The sequence below is a fragment of the Rhinolophus sinicus genome, linkage group LG06 (genome assembly GCF_036562045.2).
Source record: "Rhinolophus sinicus isolate RSC01 linkage group LG06, ASM3656204v1, whole genome shotgun sequence".
NCBI classification, from domain to species: Eukaryota; Metazoa; Chordata; class Mammalia; order Chiroptera; family Rhinolophidae; genus Rhinolophus; species Rhinolophus sinicus.
In genome coordinates, this window is record NC_133756.1 from 23347101 (window position 1) to 23357461 (window position 10361).

Here is a 10361-nt window from a genome sequence, read left to right on the forward strand (position 1 = left end):
CCCGGAGGAGGGTAGAGTATCTACTTATATTATTTGGAATTCTTCTCTAGGGAAGATTTGTCTAGCCTTCCCTATTTATTTATTTAATATCAGTATGGACTCACATATTTATTTTATACTTTGGGTTATCCAATTGTTTTTTTACAATGAGTGTAAATTCACATATTGTGTGTGTGTGTGTGTGTGTGTGTGTGTGTGTGTGTGTGTGTGTATAAAATGCAGAAAACATGCAAACAGCCATGCTGTGTGAGACGCAAACTATATGACTGGCAGGATTTTTTCCTCCACAGCTTTCCAGGACTGCCTTTGAGTAGGATAATCATTGGCTTATTGCTATTCAACTAGCAACCTGAGACAAGCTATTTTAACTCTCCAGGCCTCAATTTCCCCATGCGAATAAGAAAATGTTTCACAAAATAGTCTCAGAGGAGAAGGGGATGTATATATGTTTATAGGAGTACAGGTTTGTTTTTGGTTTGTTGTTATTGTTGTTTTGTTTTGTTTCTGGCCTATTAATAGACCTTAAGTTCCTAATGGCAAAGGTTATCTTATTTATGTTGGAAAACGAACCCAGAGCTAATAGTCTTTGAGAACGTTGCATAAACATAATATTTATATCCCCTGTCACAACCCCAAACAGTGCTGCCCTGCTCTCTCCCTTCTCTAAGTGGGATTTGGTTTTCTTATTCTTTTCTGCTCCAGGACTCAGTCCAGGATACATTACACTTAAGTCATCATGCCTCTCAGCCTCCTCCGTTCTGCGACAGCTTCTCAGTCTTTCCTTGTTTCCTGTGACCTTGACAGTCTTTTCCTAGTCTTTCCCAGCTATTTCTCCAGTGGGTCAAATGTAGCGTGAGGCCTGGCATTCGAGGCCCTGCCCTTACAGGCATCTGCCGCCCTCTTGGGCCTCCTTCTTGTCCGTCTCGTCTACCTGTACTGCAGCCACGCCGCCGTACTTATCACCACCATGAATTAAAATGCTTCCGGAATATCTCCCTTCTCTATGTGAGGCCCTGTCATAGGCCCCAGGGCACAGAGGTGAACCAGAAAAGGACTCTGGATCAGAGCCAATGGGGGCACCGAGTCATCAATCCACACAATCTGACAACGGAGGGTTGAGGAGAGGACGGTGGGAGCACAGTGGAGGGAGGGCCTCACTGCTTATGGAGAGGCCTGGTCTGGAGAGAATCAGAAAGGCTTTGCGAAGATGCTGCTTTTGGAGCTGGCCTTTGACAGGTGTATAGGAGTTTACCAGGTAGTGAATGGGAGAAGTGGTGTTCCAGGTACAAGGAAAGGTGTGTACGTGCAAGCCAGAGAAATGTCAAAGAACGGGAAACAAAAGTAAGTATAATGTGTCTAAAGCCAAAGTACAGGAAGGAAGAATGTGAGACAGACGAATGAGGTGAGGGCCAGTCGTGAGGGACCTGAATTCTGGGCTGGGGATTTCTACTTGGAGAATTTTAAAGACTTTGAAATAAGGAAATACCTAAGTAAAATTATAGGTCTAGTTTCAGGGGCTTACTATGTAGGTAACTGTTCATCAACAAATATTGAGCACCTATAAAACAGCAGACACTATTTGTTTGTTTTCCCCTCCACCTAGACGTGAACTCCAGGGCGGGGACTGTGTCTGACTCCCATCTCTGTCCCCTGCACAGTCTATACAGAGCAGGAGCTCAGGACACAAGCATTGAATGCGTGACGTAGAAAACTGGATGAGACACCCTGCCTGGGTTCTGTTTAGGATCTCACCGTGCAGGATTGGAGTCAAGCCTTCCCTCAGCCACGGATTTCTCATGGTTCTGAAGAGTTCCTGGGTTGGGAAATCTCAATACATTCCAGAGCCCCATCCCCACCTGCCTGATGCAGTGAGCAAGGCTCCCCAAGGAAGCACTAAGCGTTGGATTGCTTCAGGGCCAGAAAATGCACGGCCCATGGGAGGTTCGCTTCAGAGGTCAGCGGCCCACATGGCCATGGGGGGACATGACGTGAGGCCAGCCCACAAGGGAAAATGGCATCTAGCATTGTCGTGGGCCAGTACAGAAGCTGATCAAATATCGGGATCCTTACAAGGTATTATTTGGGGGAGGCTGTTTGGCAGAGGAGAATCAAACTAACCAAAACGCCAGCCACCGTGTAGTGAGCGACTGCTGTTTACTAGAGTCTGTGCCGAGTACTCCAGACTCTGCATTGTTACCTCCAAAAGGTAACCCCAATCCTTACTCTTCTCCCCATTCCCAGTGCCAGCGCCTCTCACCTCATCTCCTTGGGGGCGCTCTCATCCCTCCTAAAATCAATTCCTCACCAAGCAGCGAGTGGGAACTTCTAAAACATGCTGCCAGTTGTGTCCCTCCCACTCAAAGCTCTGTCTAGGCCCGCATCATGCAAAGTCCTTACCCTGGGCTACAATGTCCCCCATGTCGTGACTTCTAGCACTGCCTCTGTTTTGTTTCCTACCCCTGACCCCCCCCCCCCTCCGACCTTCTGTCCCTCAGACTCACCTCCTGTGGCTCTTCCTTGGGGGCATTTGCAACCACTGTTCCCTCTGCCTCTACCCTCTGACTCCTTGTCATTCAGATCTTTCTTCCTCAGAGAGGTCCTCCCTGGCCTCCCCCTTTAATTAGGCCCCTATCCCAAAGTCACTGCCACATCAGTGCTTTTTGTCTTCACAGGACTGAACACCATCTGAATTTACCGTACACATGTATTTAAGTTTTCGCTTCTCCTACCGGAGAACCCCCTTCATGGGAACAGCGACCTGGTGTGTCTCTTCTCCACTGGCTCCCCAGTGCCTGGGCTTGGCCCCAATAGGGCCCCATACATCTATACTGAACAAATGTACGTGTGCACAAATGACTGGCTCCCCCTCCACACCTCCAGGCTCGCCCATGGGAGCCCATGCCAAGCGGCACGGTCTGCGCTACGTAGCAAAAGCTAATCCCAAGCGTGTGGACCGACAGATGGTATGGAGTCCTGAGCTGAGACGAGGCTTTTATTAGTCGGAGTTGCTTTTGCTTGGAATAGGATTAGCATAAATACCATCCCAGGCAAGTGGATAAGTTAAAGCTCTGTTGGTTACATTCAGATTTTGTTTCCCTGCTGCAATCCAGAACCATCCTTTTGCTGGGTTAGTCCAATTCCTGGCTAAGGGTGCTGCTCAGAGAGGTCAGCTCGAGTGGGAGTGGGGAGGGTCACCCGATCCTCAGTCCTCTCTCCACATGAACCTCCAGAGTGACCTCTCTAACCCCTAGAATCTAACCTTACCACACCAGGCAGAAAGCCTTTTCTGGCCCCTACTGTCCCATAATGAAGCCCATGTGCCTTATAATAATGAAGATGAAGATGTGATGCTGGTAGCGACCACATGACTCTCTTACAACCCGCACAACAGCCCTGCAAGGCAATGAGTATCATTATCCTCATTTGTCAAATGAAAACCTGATGGCTCAGAGAGGTGCAGTGACTTGCCCAAGGTTACACAGCCAACGTGCCACAGAGACAGGCTTCAAGGCTGTGGGCTGACGGGCATTCAAGGCCCTTCCTGAGCAGGCCAGCCTCCCTCTCCAGCGAAGCTGCCATGCTTCTCCGGATGCCCAGGTATAAACCAAGTCAAAGGCAGGTGTTTGCCCGTGAAGCTCCTATTTTCTGTCTGAGAAGCATCACTTGATGAAACTGTTCCACTTCAGCTCCATCAAGGAGCATTTAGCTTTGGTGGGGGGAATCGTTTTCCACAAAGAAACAGTTCTTAAAGATGGCGTTAGAGTAATATATATAATAATAAAACCTAACATTTATGGAGTATTAAGTGTTAAGCCTGTGCTAAATGCTTTACATGCATTATCTCATTTTGAAATTCAATTTATTTATTTGAATAAGGAACCCCTTCCACGTGATTTTTTTTTTAAAGAGAGTTACAGAAAGGTATACCGTGGAAAGTCCGTCTACCTCCACTGCACTCCTGTCTCCTACTTCCCTTCCCAGATGTGACCACTTCCTTGCATGTCCTGCAGAGCCCATGAATTACCAACATTTCATTTAATCCGCTCAACAGCCCTTTGAGATAGGTATTATTATCCTTGCAGTACATATCAGGAAACATGTTCAGAGATAGGAAGCCACTTACTCAAGGTCACACAGCTTCCAGTGGCACAGGTGGGATTTTGCCCCTGATGAGCTGACTCTAAAGCTTATGTGTGTTCTCACCTGGGGCCACCCTGCCTCCCACCAGGAGGGGAGAACTGGACAGCTGAGCTAAGAAGTGCGTGCTGGGCAGTTGGCTGGACTTGCTCACTGACAGGCTTTTGTTCCACATACTGGTCTTGCAGCAAAGAATTTAAATTTGGGCCTCAGTAAAATGACAAAGTATGACCTGTCACAGGCCATCGAGGCTATTCACAAATCATCAAGACCTCAACTATTCGAATCGTGAATCCCTCTGGTCATCAGTCCTTGCTGTTTCCTGCCTTCTTGCTCCTTCACGCCCTTGGTGTGCCCTGTGGAGGCGCTGGCTCTGACAAGCTGCTTAGTGTAAACAAGGTGAGGTGAGATGGAACAGAACGAACACAACTGGGCAGCTGTGAAACCTGGGTGATGCCTCAGCTCTGCCCCTCTGGCCTGCGTGGCTGTGGCGGGTCATGTCACATCTCAGGGCCTCAGTGTCTTCACCTGTAAGATGGGAATAATTACATCTACCTTCAAAGGATCCTTGAGTGAGATAATGAAGGCCAAATGGCGAGTAGCAAAGCCCCGTGCAAATGGCATGATTTTCAATAACAGTAAAAGCTGGTGTAAACCTGGTCGTCTCCATGGAAAAGCACCTGGCTAAGGTCACACCTACTGTGTGTTCACTTCTTTCCATCCTACCCACCAACCTGCCTTCATAAAATCTGTCACAGTTTACCAGATCCTTTTTGTTTTACCAGTCCTTTCCTAATCCCTGAAAGGCGGAAGGGGCAGGAATTGTCACCCCCAGTTTACAGATGAGGAAACTGAGGTTCCAAGAGGGAAAGTGCCTTGCCCAAGGTCACAGAGCTAGTGGGAGGTGGTGTGGTCCTAATACTTGGCCCTGTCACTGCCCTGCCCTCACCCCCGGATAGAGCATGTGCACCTCAGCCTAGCACTTGAGGCTCGTTAGGACCTGCCCCCCCCCCACCCCCCGTCAGATCCATCTCTCAGCACACAGCCCTTTTATGCTTCAGCCTCTCCAAATGGATCATCATTCCTCAAACACACAATGACCTTTCTCAGCCCCTTGTCTGTGCACCAGTGTTCCCTCTGCCAGGCTGCCTGGTGGACCCTGACCCATCCTTTGTCCGTTTATCCCCTAGACCCCATGACAGGTGTCTGACAATGTTGTCACTGATGTCCTCACTACTGTAGTGATCGCTTTGCAGAGTAACTCAGAGCCCAGGTTATGGAGCCAAACGACCTGGGGTTAAAGCCTGACTCGACCACTTTTTAGCGGAGTGATCCTGGGCACGTCACTTAACCTCTCTGTGCCATGGAGATGTGTTCTCAACTACATCATGAGGGACCTACCTGCTGGGGTTGTTGTGAGGAGTAAATAACCTGTGTAGAACAGTAAGCGCAGGGCCAGGCCCAGAATAAGCACTCAGTATTAGCTAAGTATTATTTTCTATTACTTGTATTCAGTGATGTCTACCTTTTCCCAGTTCCTGTGCTGAGCACACCAAGCTGACTCAGGCTCAGGGTCTGGCCTCAGAACCCAGGGGAGGAGAGAGGCATGTCAGCACTCCACGACGAAACACTCATTCTGATCAAGTCAGTGTTTTGCCTAAATCATCCTGTGCCTGTTCTACAACCGCCCCTCCCCTCACCCATAGGTTGCCTGGGTCCTCGGGCCCGGCCCCACTGAGTGCCTCCTCCATGGGGCATGGCTTTGTCAGCTCCCCCTTCTCTCCCTGGTAACCCCAGAGCACAGGGAAGAGCCAGCGGCAGTACTATTTATCTCCCTGGGCTGCTTCCCCAGCTGAGATTTATAGGCTCTGCCTGTCACAGTGACCCTGAAGCCTCAATTACAGATCTGCTTCCAGGCTGGACGGGGGCAGGAACCTGCCTAAATTTGCCAAGCGACCCTGAGAGAGCCATGGGCCCTGTCAAACCGGGGACCGCAGAAAGCGTGGGACCCATTCAGCTTCCTCGCTTGTCACACGTGAGGAGACTGAGGGCAGAGATGGGGGAGATACATTCCAAGTTCCTACCAGGGAAAATGGGCCCAGTGTAAAGCCTAACGCTGGCCTCTGAGGACCATCAAAGGAGCTTATTTTACTGAGTACATGACTTCATTATTACTCATATACCTTTCTTTTTATGAAAACATGCTTTGAAACTTAAACCTAAAGAAAAACATTACCAGAGGGTAAGGGGGGTGGGGAGTGGGGGTGGGAGATGAGGGTAAGGGGGATTGAATATATGGTGATGGAAGGAGAACTGACTCTGGGTGATGAACACACAATGGGATTTATAGATGATGTAATACAGAATTGTACACCTGAAATCTATGTAACTTTACTAACAATTGTCACCCCAATAAATTTAATAAAATAAAATAAAATAAAAAAGAAAAACATTTCATTTCCGTAAACAAAGACCATATTCTGTCCACACAAACACATTAGGAACATATGAGGTGCGGCCTAAACATTGCCCGGCTCCACCAGCCTGTGACTACAAAATGGAGCCCCATGTTTGTCCAGAAGACAATGACCCTGAGCCCCCTTCTACATAAGCAGGAGCTTATCCTTCTCAAAGGATCCCCCAGTTATTTCTAGGAGTCCCCAGAAGTAGCCACAAACCAGCCTGTCAACTGCAATCACCGTAAGATAATTGCCTGTTCTCCCTCCCCAGCTCCAATGCCTTCTTCATTTCTATCCTCAACTACTGAAGTTCTCAGAGAGTCCCACTGCTGCCACCACTAATAGTGCCTCTGTGGGGACACTGTCTCTTCTCTGGGCATGACCCCCAGTGGAGCTGTGCCCCCAGGGAGGGGATCCAGGTTCCTTGACACCCAGTCCTACGAGGTGCAGGGATTGGGTCCCGGTGTGGATTGAAAGCTTATCAGCTGAGAGTCCTTGGTCAGGCCACCTCCCCTCTGAATCTGAGCAATTTCAACCATGACATAGAGATGACAGTGCTTACTTGCAAGAGTTGTCATGAGGATTTCATGAGGACACATGTACAAGATACCTGGCACGTAGTAGGCATTCAATAAATGGCAGTTATTATTATACTGTCTGAGGTTGGGTTCCCCAAGAACAAACTCTGAAACAAGTGGTTAATTTTGAAGGTGATCAAAAGCAGCATCAGTAGAGGTGTTGGAAGGTGAGACAGAAGGGAAAGAAGTGAAGGGTGTGTTATCAAGGAAGTTTCTGCTGTCATCAGCCAGGGCTCAATTCCACCAAGGAATTCTGGGTGATAGTACGTTCCTACACGTTGTCCCAATTCAGGGGCAAGGAGCAGTGTGTGTATCCACCAATCCCGGCTGGGATCTGCTGTGGGGGAGTGCATGTTAAGTCTCGGGCAACTTTCCTGCATGCACACCCCAGGCTGCGTGGGCACTGAGGCCAGAGAAAGTTCTCAGGCAGAGGTGCAGGGCTGGCACTGGGAAGCTGTCAGGTCAGCATGCACAGAAATGGTGAACAGCAAGGGACACAGGCAGGACACGCAGAGCATCCGTTACAAATGCCATGTGTCGTGTCACTTTGTCTAAAAGACAAGATGCTAAAAGTATCTCCTTCAGGCTGGGGATGCCTAGGAGAAGAGTGGAGGCTGCTTGGGTTCTAGCTCCAGTTCTGTCCCCTTCAAATGGACTGTGACCTGGGTCTGAGCAGTCTCTGGTCCTCAGTTTCTTCTCCTGTCAAGTGGGGAGTTCAAAGCAGATGGATCTTGAGGTCAGCACCCAGAAGCTCCATAATTCACCTGGCTTTTTTAATCTGAGCCTCACAGCACCTCTTGAGAGAGGGTAGGCAGGACCAGTTGAGAGCTGAGGAAATTCAGACTCAGAGAAGGGAACTGGCTGGGCCAGAGTTTCTCAAAGTGTGGTCCCTCCACCTGCGCCATCAGCATCGCCTGGGCACTCGTTAGAAATGCAGATTCTTGGGCCTCATCCCAGACCCACTGAATCAGAAACCCTGGGGTTGGGGCCTAGCAATCTGAGTCACCAATTCGTGATTCTGATCCTGTGCAAGCACGAGTTAGAGACCAAGGTTACACACTGAGTGAAAGGCAAAGCTGGAACTAGAATCTAAGCGCCTGCCTCCCAGGCTGTATCTGCTCTCAGCACAGTGCCTTGTGCTTGGTGGACCTTCAACAAACAGCAAGGGAGTCTTTAGGCCCCACCCCCATTTCTGATCGCTCCATCTCCAGGGATCTTTTGTGTTGTGCTGTGTCTGCTCCTGGTCTCTGCAGGACAGTTTGGAGCCCTAGAACGTCAGGGCACTAGGCAGTCGAGGGAATCCACCATAGAGATGAGAAACAATCCTGGAGAAGATGAGCCCCTCGCCCACGGTCACTTAGCGAGGAAGTGAGCCAGCCAGAGCCAAAGCCCAGCATCCCTCTCCCTCAGAGCTCTCATCACCGATGTGAAGGTCGCCTCTGGGCTAGGCATCATGTGGCAGCTCCAGGAGACTAGACCAGGTGCCAGCTAGCAGGGAGGTGGGCGTGGGGCCCTTTGAGCCATCTGGATGCAAGGCCAAGCCTCCCTTGGACTTCAGTGTTCTCCCAGATGCTTTCCCCTTTCCCATCTGATGTGCCTGACGCTTATGAAAAATCTCAGCTCTAGGAGAGGGAAGGACAACCATAAGCTTCTAGTCATCCTTTCCCCACCTACCTACTTCCCAGGGCCACTTTAAAACGGGGGCACCCATCAGTGTTCCCCGAGGTAGGGAGTCCTTTGTCTGGCAGAGCCAAAAGGCCGGGGTCACAGCACCAAGTGAAGGCTGGTCCTGGGAGGCTCGTCAGGGGCAGCAGCTAGTGAGGATGAGTAGAGTCACGGCAGATGCTCCAAGAGTGGCCGTGCAAATGCTGGGAAGGGGAGGGGACGCAGCCAAGTTTACTCAGTCGGATACTGGCTTCCTGACCAGGGCCAAGGCTGACCAGACGACGCTTTGCAGCTCACTCTTCACATACCTCTCCTGCAAGGGCTCTTGGGATTACCCTGATTTTGACCACTCTGCAAATCTGACTCCACGCTCACTGGGCACTGAGCCTGGCTTCCACCTTCACATGTCACTTGCCTGAGTCACCAGTGCTCTCCTCGTTCCCAAATACAAATCAAGGTTGTCGGCTATTACCCAGACTGATGGCTGCCACGTCAGCACTGCTCACCACTTCGTCCTTGGAACCTAGTCTTCTGTTTTTCCAACATCATACTCCTGGTTTGTCTTCCTAGGTCTTGGGCTATTGTGGACTCCTTCATTCGTTCATCTAGGATTTAAGTGGCTATTTTTATGTGTTGGTCATTGGGCTGGGTCTGCTGCCTCAGTGGTGAGCAAGAGCCAGTTCCTGCATTCCAGTGCATGCAGTATAACAGGACTCTCAGGGTGCTGTTCTCAGGCCCCGCCCATCTCCCATCTCTCTCCTCCTTCCTCCCTCCTCCCCACTGTTTCCTGATGACTGTGTTTCCTGCCCAGACCTTTCTCCCAAGCTCCACACCCACACCTCTAACTGCTTGGAGGACATTTCCACCTGGATGGTCTACAAGCCACCCAAACTGTGAACAAGGTCCAAACCAAACTCACGATATTCTCCTCAGTCTGCCTCCCCCACCAGGCTGTGTGCTGCATGAAAACCTTGTTGAGGTTTTGTTTATTTCTGTGCATGAGTCAGCAGAGAAGAGGGGAAGAATGTTAGTGCGGAGATTACTGAGGCGGTGAGCTCTCAGTCTAGGCGGGTGAGTAAGACAAGAACACAGAGGAGGGAGAGATGAAGGCCAGTGGTGTAGACAGGAGAGAACCACCCTGTCCCTGCAAGGAGCCCAAGAAGCTTCTTGGAGGTGGGCGTTTGAGAGGGCGACATTTCTACAGACAGAGACAGAGGCTGTCAGGAGAACATGGGTAAAAGCAGAGAGGCGGGAACCCACTTGGCATGGAGGAGAAGCAGAGAATAACTAGTCGTCTCACAGCAGTGATTCTTCATAAACCTTTCAGAGCCACAGAAGCCTTCTTACAAGGGAGGTCATATAAGGAACCCCAATCCATAAATCAGATACAAATGGAACTGCTCTGGCTGAAGTACACATGAGGAGTCTGAAAGCCCTATTCTGTTGCTACCAACACAGTCACACACTATCCCAACCACCACACACACACACACACACACACACACACACCAACCACCACACA

The 10361-nt window shown here is 49.9% G+C and overlaps 1 long non-coding RNA gene across 2 annotated transcripts in view; it reads right to left on the reverse strand.

Moving 5' to 3' along the window:
• The window catches only part of LOC109453237 (uncharacterized), a 46013-nt gene extending 36471 nt beyond the window's left edge, over positions 1–9542 (reverse strand). For both annotated transcript variants that reach the window (XR_012497228.1, XR_012497229.1), the window contains exon 1: positions 9312–9542. This is a non-coding gene — a long non-coding RNA (uncharacterized LOC109453237). The remainder of the gene's footprint in view (positions 1–9311) is intronic.
• Between the last annotated feature and the right edge of the window lie 819 nt (positions 9543–10361).